We start from the raw sequence: 13,680 nt of genomic DNA, 5'->3' as shown, positions 1-13,680 counted from the left end.
AAATATACATCTCATAAATAAAGGAAACTGGAGCATGTTCGGAGCAGTAAAGATTTAATGATTTTGGGCTCCAGAAAACCCAGTCCAAGGCTTCTTTTTTAACCCTTACAGTGCTAGGAGCGTGCTCCAAACTCAATAACATCTTGTGCCAACTGAATGTCAGGTTTTCAGCAGCTCCCATGCCAAGAAAAGTCATTCTGAACTAGGCTGAAATTGATTATTTGAATCACAATATTTGTTGGCCAAATCCTGTGTGCTCCCCAGTATCCGCTACAGGTATCAAGAAGGTTAATATGAAGCCTCCATGGGTTGCACAGTAGTATTGCTTCAAGTGTCTATGAATCGAAGTAGTCAACGACCAACTCCCCTCCTTTACTCGCTGACCCGAGTAAGATGTCCAGGTTTTCCACAGTTTCCATGCTGATGAAGCCATCATAAGTTGCAGAATACCAGTACTGGAATGATTTCTGGTAAGTTTGTGAGCATGCAACCTAAACTTCCCACTAAGAACCTTGGATGGGGATAAGAAAAACATTTTAAAGTCAAATGCCAAATCCACACCTAGTGCGGGTTTATACACAGAAAATCCACAGCGGATTACAGTACTAGCCCTCTGGATGAGATTTGAACAAATGCAGTGGGATTTTTCTGTGCAAATTGACCTGCAGTGCGGATTTCAAAATCTGCAGCATGTTAAATTATGATTTTCACCGCACATTTAACCCTTTTCAATGTAAAAGGGTCAAATCTATAGCAAAATCCACATGTTATATGTCAGATTTGCGATGCAATCTGCAGGCAGATTTGTGGCGGATTTTTCTGCTTCATGTAGACCCCGCTTAGGCTTCGTTCACATCTGCATCAGGGCTCCATTCATGTGTTCTGTCGGAGCTTTCCGTCAGGAGAACCCATGAACGGAACCCAAACTGAAATAAACGGAGACCATAGATATCCATTTGCATCACCATTGATTTCAATGGTGACGGATCCAGTGCAAATGGTTTTCATTTGTCACCGTTGTGTGATGTTGCCGTTGTTTTGACGGAATGAATACTGTAGTCGACTAATCTATTGATTCCATCAAAACGACGGAACCCTTTCCAGTCATGGGTTCCCCTGACGGAAAGCTCCGATGGAACCCATTAACGGAGCCCCGACGCAGATGTGAACGAAGCCTTAGCTGTTTACATTTTAAACAAGAAAGCTATATGTTATTTAAGTTGCACTCCATTTGTGATCAAGCCCTATATGAAGTCTTGTGTCACGCGTTGTTAAGGAATGTATCACAACACCTTCACTGAGTGTCATTGGAACAGACGGTTCTACGTGGCTGAGGAGAGCGAGGGAACAATTTCACACTCCCGCTGTCTGCTTTGAGTAGACATGGAAGGTTTACAAGAGCTGTCACTGTATGTGTTAGAGGGAAGTGCATTGAAGCTGCCAGCTTGAAATTAGCTCTTTGTAAATGTATCCAACACCTTTCACTATAACATTTAGAGGGGAAAAATGCATTGTCTATAAAGATCAGGTAGTAGCCAGAGAATCCCCCCAGCCTCCCCTCCAGACTCCGAGTGAGTTATCTTGTAGAGCAAGCCGGCAGGATAAAATGCCGTGTTTGTGAAATTTGCATGCCTGACTAATGTTTTATGTATTATGCTACTCATAAGCTAAAATGTACATGCACGCGGCAGCAAATTTAGGTAAATTATGAATAAATTAAATCTTATCTAAATAAACAAGTGTCTTTTTTTAACAGAAATGCAAGCGCATGAATATTTAAGTGGACATGGATAAATCCTCTTCACGCAGTGTTACTTCAAAGGGGATTTTCAGGCGATCAGATTACAGCGAATCTAAAGAAGCGGCAGCGATTGCCAGCAAGATGGAAAAGCAGAAAAAGCAAGATGGAGGGAGTGAAGTGTGAGAACACTAACAAGGTAAGAGGAGAGAGGAAAAAGATAAGGTGGTCTGGCCCAGTTTTTATGTTCTTATACTCTGTTTAGATGCCTGCCGTGTTATTTTTCCCATTCAAAACTACGGACACCACGCCGTTAGCCAACGTGTCCTTTAGGCGACTGTGGTATTCTTCGTACGATGGTCCAGACAGAGCATTGTGGCTTACGTTATGAACGGAAGCCTCAACGCAAGTGTGAACATAGCCTAAACTGCATTCCTACAGTCACAGCAGGTTTACAGTATCACATGTGATCTACAACTAAAACAACGGTATTGAGATTGCCTTAACGCCGACCCCATGAAGCAGATGAGACCTCCACACGTCGCTTCTCTTAGCCCTGTGTGTTATGCAGAGATGGAGGTCTCCGACCCTGTGAAATCTGCACCAGCATCCCCCAACCAGCTATGTCCTCACACCTCGGCACTGCCCCTTTATAATACTGCTGTGCTGTCATTGAGCCCCTTCAAGCATGAGGGCCCAGCGGGGGCCATAACCAGTACCACTGTATTTCTAGAATCTGCCACCCTCTGATTAACCTAATATTGTATGTGACATTTCCCATATAAGAGTTGTACAGCAATATCCTACAGTATGAGGGGTATTGCTTTAGGTTTGCTGTACGTATTGTATCATGTAACAAGTACATATGCTGTATGCCAATATTAAAGACTATGTCAACTTTTAAAGTGATTTTTTTTATATAAAAATGTCAGTCCGTGTGATTGGTGCAACTTTCAAATTAGTTTTAATTAAAAATTATTTGTTTCTTTTTGAGCTACAGCTGCTTTGTATTCTGTATACAGAGCAGCCGAATCCTGTACCCGTCTGACCCGCGTGACAGCGGGTAATGCGTGTCTCTTAGATGTGATAGATTACAGGTGGATCCTGCGTGTCAGAGAAATGCAGGACCGGCTGACACTGAACTCGTCAGGTCCGCGGGTCTGACAGATTCAGATCTTACAGAAAGATATAGCTGTTCTGTATACAGAGCAGCTGTAACTTACGCTGCATCCTGTACCCATCAGGTCCGCGGGACTGGCGGGTTCAGTGACAGCGGGTCCTGCATGTCAGACACGCAGACACTGAACCCGGCAGGTCCGCGGGACTGACGGATTTAGGTCTTAGTGAAAGATATAGCTCTAAAAGTAAAGTGTATCTCTAAAAGCAAAAATAATTTTTTATAAAAACTAATTTGAAAGTTGCACCAATCACACGGACTGACATTTTTATTTAAAAAAAGCTTATTTTTATTTTATTTTCACATCTGCCATAGAATAAGGATAAAAATGTCCCAAGTCTCATAAGTATGATGCACATAACTGGCGCCATATTTTAATTACACATTGCTCCAGCTTTTCATCTGATCGATGTGCCCTCACATTATGGTAACGTTACAGTAACAAAGTACAATGACCACAGGTTTTGTTGGAGGTATAAACTTCCGAAAAAATAACAATTATGGATTTAGGCTCCGGTTATACGTACGTTCTTTTCGGTTAGGTTTCTTTTGCGTTTTAATGGCTGTATACAATTTTGATGGAAAAAGAAAGAAAATCTGATAAACCTATTATAATGGGAGGAAACAATTACCATAATAGATCATGACACAGCCTTCAATTGGATCATAACAGATCACGACGGGTCGTAATGGATCTGTCATATTTATCATAGATCCTGTAAAAAAGGAAAGCCATAAAACCAGTGTGAACGGAGCCTTAGTGATTTCATTATTCCTATCACAATTATAGATACATAATATTATATGAAAGAGATACTATTGGATTTTCACATTAATTATTCCTTACACTCCGCACTACCTTACAGAGAAGAGCACATATAATATCGCTATAGGCGAACCAGTCAATGACAATTATTTACATTTTAAACACGACGTTTGTAAATAAAGATCAAAGAAAATTTCGTAAAACTGCGATTAAATGTCTGAAGACAATGTGATAAAGATAACGTGAAGTCACCATCATTCTATTGTCTTGGAGTGTTATTTGTCATTAGTGAGAGGTGATTTAATACAGAACTGCGGCTGATGTGATCTATTCATCCCGGCCTTTCTATCACTGATTGAGACGATCGTTCCTTAGTCTTCTGGAATAAGAGCTGTGATAACAATGCACATATGTGACAACCACATCGTATTCACCAGCTAAAATATATTATGAACTGGGCCTTAGGCTACAATCACACAAGCATGAGCGATTTATGAGCGTAAAAAACTTGATATGGTCGTGAGTTACGTAAACAGCGTAACTCGCTGAGCTACGCTGTTTACGTAAGTCCCATAGAACTTAATGGTAGTTACGTAAACAGCATAGCTCGCATGTTACGCTGCTTCTGTAACTGCCATTCACTACTATTGGAGTTACGGAAACAGCGTAGAACAGCGAGTTACGCTGTTTACGTAACTAACGATCATATAACGTTTTTCATGGTCGGAAAACACCTCATTCAGCCGCAACACACAGCGGCTGAATGGGATTTAGGGGGCCCGTTCTGGAGATAGGTGCTGGTCCCAGAGGTGAGACCCGCATCTATATGACATATCCTGTGGTTGTGTTATAAATGTCTCTTGTAGGAAAACCCCTTTAAGGGGAAATGTATTAACCTGATGCAGGGTATTATGCGTCTTTTTTTTGCATTTTATGCCGCCTTTTGAAAAAAGGGACGTGGTTTAACAAAAGGGATGGGGCCTCCCGCAGTCCGACAGATTAACTATACTTTATGCCAGAAAGTGGCGGAAATCTACGCCAGCTGGGCCCCCTACCATGCTCTTCCCAATCAGACACCCCCCCCCCCCCCCTTCCCCATCAGAAAAAAAAAAATGTATTCACCTCTCTGCTTCTACTCTCAGGCCCTCACAGCAGGCCACGACTCATACAGGGTACTTATGCCGGGCAGCGTCAGGACGGTGAGTGGTGCATCGCATATAATAAGGCCCTTACTTTGCTTGACCTCAGTACCTTGTATAAGCCGCGGACCGCTGTGAGGGCCGAACGTAAAAGCGGAGAGGTGAGTATTTTTTATTTTATGTGGTTGGGGCCAGCAGATATAGGGGGCTTACCATAGAGAGCTGAAATCTGATTTGTTGCTATGAGCACCTATATTATTGTTCCCTTTGGACTTTTTTTTCACACAAAAGATGAAAAAGCTATAAAATCGACCTCCTTATAATGTAAAATATTCACAGCTGAATGTGATTACGGTGATTATTATCATTATAAATTATTTTGGAAAATGAGTGTTTCTTAGTGATTAGCCAAGATTACTGCTCCCAGGGAGTTGGATTAACCCGTCGCTCTGATACGACTTCAAATAAAATGTGATTTATTTCATTTTTTTAAAAATTGACATGATTTGATTATCACCTTAAACTATTGCAGGTAGATGATTAATGCAGAGTGAAATGGGAACAGGCAGTATAATTAGCTAATTACTCTTGTAACATGATAGGTTAATGAAAGGGTTAATTGAGACATTTAAGTCCCAGCACATATAGGAATAGGATAATATTAACATCAATGGAGCTCTGGATGGAAAGGTCGGATGTCACAATAGGTCGGCAGCTTCAAGACTGGAAAACAAGATAGATTTCTATTAACATAGCGCTGCAGGATCAGGTTGCCAGGTCAAAAGATTGTGCATTAATTATTGCACATTAGGGTAAGTTGCAATAAGAAATATAATTGGCTCAGGGCACTTCCAGTAACACATAACATTTGTTCATTAATCGTACTGTGTCCGTAAGGAAAGCATGGGGGTCGTCTCACTTTTTTTCTTTGCTGGGGTAGGCTGTGATCTTTTCCTATCATGAATCCCATGTATGGAGTTTAGTAGCTGATGCTAAATGTCTTCATCGATATAATCCCCAACATTTCTTCTTTACTGTGCAGTTCTGCCGGGAATCGTTTTGCCATTGGCAAAATGATTTAGTGCAGAGTGTACGACTGGGGGAACACGTACCAATTTTCACTACAATTTGAACGAGGAAATCCAATTGTAGGGATAATCGCCATATGGAAATGGTCATAATGATTGGATACATCCTCATCTGACCTCCATAAACTGTCTCCTGTCCAATCGAAGGTAATTAGAGGGGCTCCACATACGAGGAATAGCACGTCTTCATTTTCTTAGGATGGGAACATTTTTTACACAAAATATAAATGTATAGCTCAGACTGATATATAACGTCTGGATGTCGGTCCGCAGAGGGAGGGAATCATGAACCTTTTCATATATATCTTGTTTCTATTTTGCACAGTTCTGTAAACTCAATGCAACAATGTAAACAGTATAGATTCTCATTCTGTTGCCATGGCTACGTCCAGAGACGTAAATTTGTTTATATCTTACATGCTCACAAAACTTTGCACAAAAAAATTCAACAAATGTGCATAATAGTATCTCTAATTTATATTATGTATTGTATTGATCCGGATACATGTCCCTGGATCTAACCATGACTATCAAAATTAAAACCTCAATTCTTTACACTGCAAAAATGTGGCATCCTTTTAGCCGCACAGTGTGTAACAGTCAAGGGAGCCAAAAATATATTTTTGTGTCATTTTGTAGAGGGGAGTGGTGCGTTCAGTAGGATATAATAAGCACCAGGTGCCGTCTTCTGATTATTTTTCACTTCCCGTTGTTAATATTCTATACATTTTTTCAATCTCCCTAAAAAAATGGGGAAAACTTCAGGTTCATTTTTCAGTTGTCTCTTGAAAGGTAAATGAAAACTTTTCTCAGCACTCGTGTGACAGATTAAATGTCAGGAGGACAGAATGGACACAATGTATCAGAGGTGGATTTTTTTTTTTCATCTGAAGGAATATTACAGTTTCCTGATTTCACAGGTCTTGTCTGGAGAATGATTTTAATCATTTCTGCACCTGTATTCTCCACCCCTGTCATTCTCTCCGCGCTGCGCTCACTCCCCCCGCGTGACCTCTTCTGTTTGCATGTTCTCATCAGGGTCCACCAGCTTCCATGCCATCTACCGTATGATTCACCTGTCAGATCTGTCCAAGAGACAAATATCACAGGGATCATTAGACAACTAGACTGAAGAATTTATTAAAGGGAAACCATATCTCTATTATATGCAAGAACTTTTCACATTGTTTATTCCGTCTCAGCCAAAAACGGAAGTTCCTATTGCAAAGGCTGGATATTATGAATTATATATTCTGAACTATAGGTGGATGAATCCGTGTGCCTACGTGGCCTCGTATCACAGCATTGAAGTCAGTAGAATATTTTATAACTTTTCTGAACTTAATACAGAAAAAGGAACAACCTTAAGGTTTATGCACACGGCCGTACAATAAGTCTATGGGGCCACACTGTATGTCCATATGTCCCTGATCTTGTTGATTTTTATGCTGTATTGTGAAGATATTTTCCAATAGAAGCATTGGGAAAGTATTGGGGGGAAACATTGCCTCCAGGGTAGGACTATCTCTATAATACAGTGTCATATAGAGGCACGGTGGGGTGGGGGGGGGGGGGGGGGGGAGGGTTGTCCCTGTCAAGTACTGACTGTAGGACCAGTGTATAGGCCTTGTGAGGAGTCTGTTTCCTATTTCAACACCCTACATTACACCATGGCTTGATTTACACCATGTTTGGGGATTGGTAGAACCATTTGAAACAGTCTTCTGGGCGTATGCCCAAGATGTATGAATGTGTTAAAGTGTATTGTCCGCTTGTCAAGCGAGAGAACAGCAGGGACCGCGCATACGCGTTCCTGGCTGTATAACAGAACAGCCCATACACGGCACGTCACTAGTGAAATTTGAACAGTTTGACCACGTGATCGGTATACGGCTGGTAAACGCAGCGGGCAGAGAGAGTGACGTCACCGGTCATGTGCCCCATGGCAGCATCAGGAAATGGGGTTAATTTTGTTGCAGTAAGTACATTACAAATGTAATCACACTCCCAGTTAAAGGTTTTAACTCGGAAAACCCCTTTAACACACTATATATCTATAGATTTGTATACCTCTGCCGTTGACTCATTAACCTGAACTTTTCAATGCAGTAAAGACACAGGTATACCAACCTATACCTGCCAATCGTATGGTAAAAGGGCCCTCTTTTGGCATGCATCTTGCTAATGATAGGCTATGGGCACATTAGACATAAAGACTGGCAGAATTTCCGGTCGTATATCCTGGATGTTGACCCCACACACACAGTGTGAACCCGCTTAACTCATGAGTCTCTCATTAAAATGAGCCAAGAAGCTCAGAATACGACCTACACATGGAACGTACTGGAGATGGCACAGATCTATGTTCTGTGAGGGACTCCTGAGCCTGACTCTACAGTTATGAGATAAATATTTCAGCTTGTTCATTCTCTCAGTATATAATGGGCTGCATAAACATTTATATTTTGTAGACAAGAAATAACAAGTGCAGAGAGAGAGGCGAGCGCTTCACTCCGGAGCCCTCGCTGCTGCCGAAATCCTTTCATGTTTTTATAATGCAGCAACAGGCTTGAGTGAGCGAGTCTTACATTCATGGGTGTCTCGGCTCTGATATGCAGATGTGAATGCATTTCTCTCCAGCACTGCGCACTGATCCGCATCTCACACCCACCATGTCATTATCTCTGGGACCATTTCTCCAGTTCCATACACGTCAGTGCCACATCTGGGATTTTTTGTTTGCTTTTTTTTTAATTGTTTTACTTTTTTTAAATGTTGTCCCCACTGATTGTCTGACAATTAATTCTTTATCTCCGTTCAATAGGGGGAACCTATAGGAGTGTATTGGAGTACAGTATGTGCTTCGCATTGGAGGTCAGTTTCAGTCGCACCCTTTGTCTTCGTACATCTCTGAAGCATTTATACCATTCTTTGCTGAGCTGCTGTAAATTGCCAGTGAAGTGGAGTTTGCTGAGATTTGTACTGACCTTAATAAAACTTCAACAGTTCTCACTTTTTTTTTTGAGCTACAGAGTCTGGTTCACATTTTAGAGCCATTTTTTTTAATATCACATTCTTCCTCTCTGATCGCACTTCTGCAATATCTTGACCTGTTCCACCTTCTCCATTATCCAGACCTTTATATATTCCAATGGTAACATTTTCTAACACGTCAGAAGAGCATGAGAATCCCCACCGATGTCCTAATCTAATTGTTCCTGGTTTTCAGTGGAGAGATGGCCTTGTGTGGCCTCCCTTGTTGGTCTCTAGGGCTCCACATTTTTTGTGAAAAATACCCGTGCACACAATACCATCCAAAAAATGGCAAAAATCCATCTTATCGTATTCCTTCTGCCACAGCCGCCCGCCCAGGGTCTGCCGCCCGCCCAGGGTCTGCCAGGCCCCATAGATATTTGATTGTCAGCAGATTTGGTTGAACTTGCAGAGCAATTCAAAAAAAGCTAATATCTGTGACCAGGTTAACATGTAATCTGGAATACTCAACCCCCGTGGTTAATTCAGACCTGCAAACGATGGCGATACAAGATAAGTCTGCACAGTAATCTTAGACAATATTTACAGCAAACGAGCAACCTGTCAGACGCCCAATGCAGGAACCTGGAGTTCTCCTCTATTACTAATCACACAAAGAAGAGAGAAGAGGCTGTGAAGAAAGTTGAGCCGGGAACGTCTGCTCTGGGTTTGAGTGCCAGATACTTTGCATAAGCAATTAATCATAAGCGTAGAGACTTCTTTTTTACGTCACTCACACATAATTTTCTTCATTTTTTTTCTTTTGTGCCATTAAATGGAAAGACGTGAAAGAAGTGACGGCTCAAAATAACTATGGGCTGGAGAGTAACTCCGCAGTCAGAAGTATGTCCACATTACTCTGCTTTCTGAAATGTTCATTTGATTTGTATAGGTGAAATCTATATACTATAAAGCCATCGGGACAGCAATGGAGTCATACTGCAGTTTGGGCACGCTACCAGGAGACTGACACACACATTGTACTAACAAGCCCACAGCAGCACTTCATAAATCAAAGCTGACACCACATCCCCAACTACAGTCAAGAAGAGGCTTCTTAGCGTCCGTGACCTGCACAACTTTTACTCATTCCGCATTCCAGAATAATGGCTGAATATCAATTGAAACCAATCAATTCTCCTGTAGTATGAACAGATCTGTCTTTATTCTGCATAGGGGACAGCTTGATGTGCATGGTCGCCTTACACAAGGCTTGCAGCTTGACACTCAACAGGCTGGGTGATCTCTGGGCTACTCTGTAAAGGACTTCAGTGTCCACAGCTCTGTCTGCTATTCATCTAATGAGCGAGCTCTTGGGGAAGGGGACCGCCTTGCCTACGGTGAAATGTAAAATCCTCAATTATTCAAAATTCAGTCAAAGGTTAAAGGCTATGTAAACCGTTTGAAAGGTATTTTTTTTAAAAAACAAAAAAGGTCAATCCGTGTGATTGGTGCAACATTATAAATAGTTTATATTAAAAATTATTTTTACTTTTTGAGATACAGCTTCTTTGTATTCTGTATACAGAGCAGCTGTATAGTTCGCAATGACCTGAATCCGTCAGTCCCACAGACCTGATGGATTCAGTGTCAGCGGGTCCTGCGTGTCTCTGACAGATAGGATCCACCTGTAGTCTATCACATTTAAGTTATGAACCCGTAAGTCCCACGGACCTGGCGGGAGCAGGAATTAGCGCACGATACAGCTGCTCTGTATACGGAATACAGAGCAGCTGTTTTTCAAAAAGGAAAAATCATTTTTTATAAAAACTAATTATAAACTTGCACCAATCACACTGAGACCTTTTTTATTAAAAAAAATGCCTTTCAAAGGTTTACATTGCCTTGAAGTTATATGTGTTACAACGAAACAATTGTGCAATAACAAATGAGGGAATTTCTTAGAGGTTTTCAGTTTTATGGAAATAAGGCATATCCACTGTATAATGAAAACTTCTTCAATTTATCAACATTTTAATAAAATTTACGTTTTGCATTTTTTATTATACATTGAAATACCTGTCATGGGTAAATAATTTCCTTTTACATTAACGGCTTTGTCCACCTCTGGAACCAATTTCGTTTTATTGCTCCAGTTCATATAAAATGAAAAATAAAACAACTTTGCAATTTTTTTTTTCCATTAAACATCCTCTTCCATTTTGTGTTGGCAGCTCCTATACAGGCCTATGTGTCTCCATGGTTACAGACTACAAACCTACTCTGGTTAATGTGATCCTGCAGTCATACTCTACTCTCCCCTACCTACTGGAAGCTACCACATGTATGTTAAGGTCCTTTCACTTGAGCAGATATTCTGTCCCCTAAACAAGTGCCGATCAACAATACTGCGAGACGGTGGCGCTCGTTCTGTTCAAACGGAGCAACGACTTGAGGATGAATGATCGTTAATACATAAAAGATCCGAACAGTTGACGGTTTGCTCGTTCATCGCCCGCTCGCTGCCCTGTTTAAACAGGAATGATTTTTCGCCCGACCTTTTGCCTTTAGTAAGAAGTAAGGGACAGATGGAAGGGAGTTTGACTGCTGGATCAACATGCCGGCAGTCCTGCTATCACGGAGTTACCACTAGGAGGAGGGGGCTACCATAGGGTGGCATGGATTTTGTGGCACTGGGCACATGAGCAATTTGGGTATTTTTTCTTTCCTATCACCTTTGACCAACACTGAGATGTTCTTGATATTCTATAAAATGAGCACTGGTATTTATCACAGTAGTTATTTTAAGAGTTTGCTCTTTCTGAGCTTGGTGGTTTAAGTGGCTTGTGAACTAAGTGGAGTTCTAAAACCGGATTGTGTTGCTGTACTTCTGTATTGTGTTGCTGTATTTCTGTGTTTGTGAATCTGTTTTGATTGCTAGCAAATAGAAGATAGCAAAAACTCACACAATTTAAAAAAAACATTTGTAAATTTTTTTTTTTTCCCTTGCAGATTCGTTCCAGCTGAGCAGCTGACGAGGGGGAAGGGGTTAACTGGACACAGGTGGTATAAATTAGTCAGCAGACCTCATTTTGAGCTTGCTCTTTCTGAGCTTGGTGGTTTAAGTGGCTTGTGAACTAAGTGGAGTTCTAAAACCGGAGTTGAAAAGAGGAGTTGAAGCCACAGTAAGTACTCTTCTTTTTCTTTGACAATTGTTCGCTGTTTTGGTGTAACTTGGATAATGGATAGCAAGATTGGAGGTTTTCTTCAGTGCACAGTTTGTCATATGTATACACGACTGGAGCCGGAGTTCCAGGGTGAATATCTCTGTGGCAGATGTGAGCATGTTGTTCACCTGGAAGCTCGCATTAGAGATCTGGAGGAGCAGAATGCAACACTGAGGAGGATAGACAATTTTGAGCGGAGCTTGCTGCTCACAGAGCATGCAGTTAGTGGGTTAGAACTGGAGGGTGAAGACATGGGTGAGCAGAATCAGGTAAGTAGCTGGGTTAATGTAGTTAGGGGCAGTAGAAAGGGGTCAAAGACAAGGAAGGCCGATCCGGTTTCTGGCATTCCAAGCCAAATTGCCAGGTTGGGTGATGATGCGAGGGTGTCAGTCTCAGAAAAGGCAGCCCTACTGGATACTGATCTCCCTAACAGCCGGGAGAACAGCCCAGCTAGTAGTCGGCGGGATGGTAATGCAGGCAAGCCAAGACAATTGATAGTTGTAGGGGATTCTATAATCAGGAAGACGGATAGAATAATTTGTCGCCAAGACCGCCTCAACCGAATGGTTTGCTGTCTCCCTGGTGCCAGGGTTCGGCATGTGGTGGAACGGGTGGACAAATTGCTGGGAGGGGCTGGTGATGATCCAGCTGTCGTGGTCCATGTCGGTACCAACGACAGAATAAATGGTAGGTGGAGGAGCCTTAAGAATAATTTTAAAGAACTAGGCTACAAGCTGAAGGGAAGGACCTCCAAGGTTGTATTCTCAGGAATACTGCCTGTGCCATGCGCATCACAGGAAAGACAGCGGGAGCTTAGGGAGTTAAATGCATGGCTGAAGTCTTGGTGTAGAGGAGAAGGATTTGGGTTCCTAGAGCACTGGGCTGACTTTTCATTGGGGTACAAACTGTATTCTGCAGATGATTTGCACCTAAATGGAAGGGGGTCCGCTGTGCTGGGGGAGAGAATTCTAGCTGGGGTGGCGGAGTTTTTAAACTAGGGCTGAGGAGGGAGGTCAATGTAGAAAAAAAAGGGGTAGCCAGGTTAGAGAGGGGTCAGACTATATTGGTGGGGGGAGAAACAGAATGTGGGGAGAGGACTAGACAACAAGATAAGGAGATCCTTTCGTTACAAAACATCAGTGTAAATAAAAAGGACCGATTAATGTCAAATCACATTTCTGATAATAAAAGTGAAAAACTGACAGGCAAGTTAAAGTGTATGTTCACAAATGCCAGAAGTCTAGCAAGCAAAATGGGGGAGCTGAAGGCCTTGATACTGGAAGAAAATATAGATATAGTTGGTGTTGCTGAAACATGGCTGGACTCTTCACATGACTGGGCTGTAAATCTACAGGGTTTTACACTTTTTCGTAAAGACAGGACAAATAGGAAAGGTGGTGGTGTATGTCTGTATGTGAGAAGTGATATGAAGGCGAGTGTGAAAGAGACAATAGTGGGTGAAGACTGTGAGGAGGTTGAAACCTTGTGGGTGGAACTAGAAAGGGAGGTAAACACTGAAAAAATTACTTTTGGTGTAATCTATAGACCCCCCAATATAACTGAGGAGATGGA

General features: G+C 41.8%; 1 protein-coding gene and 1 long non-coding RNA gene across 7 annotated transcripts in view; one reads left to right on the top strand and one right to left on the bottom strand.

Annotated features, from left to right (window-relative positions):
- Positions 1 to 13,680, bottom strand: part of KIRREL3 (kirre like nephrin family adhesion molecule 3) — a 614,569-nt gene that overhangs the window by 397,572 nt on the left and 203,317 nt on the right. The gene's annotated exons all lie outside the window — the stretch shown is intronic.
- Positions 1 to 13,680, top strand: part of LOC142661700 (uncharacterized) — a 212,428-nt gene that overhangs the window by 142,098 nt on the left and 56,650 nt on the right. For all 5 annotated transcript variants that reach the window (XR_012850794.1, XR_012850795.1, XR_012850793.1 and 2 more), the window contains exons 3-4: positions 1,757 to 1,937; positions 11,894 to 12,066. This is a non-coding gene — a long non-coding RNA (uncharacterized LOC142661700). The remainder of the gene's footprint in view (positions 1 to 1,756; positions 1,938 to 11,893; positions 12,067 to 13,680) is intronic.

The sequence above is a fragment of the Rhinoderma darwinii genome, chromosome 10 (assembly GCF_050947455.1).
Source record: "Rhinoderma darwinii isolate aRhiDar2 chromosome 10, aRhiDar2.hap1, whole genome shotgun sequence".
Classification (NCBI taxonomy): domain Eukaryota; kingdom Metazoa; phylum Chordata; class Amphibia; order Anura; family Rhinodermatidae; genus Rhinoderma; species Rhinoderma darwinii.
The sequence above is the reverse complement of the archived record's forward strand: the minus strand, read 5'-3'. Positions and strand labels throughout refer to the sequence as shown.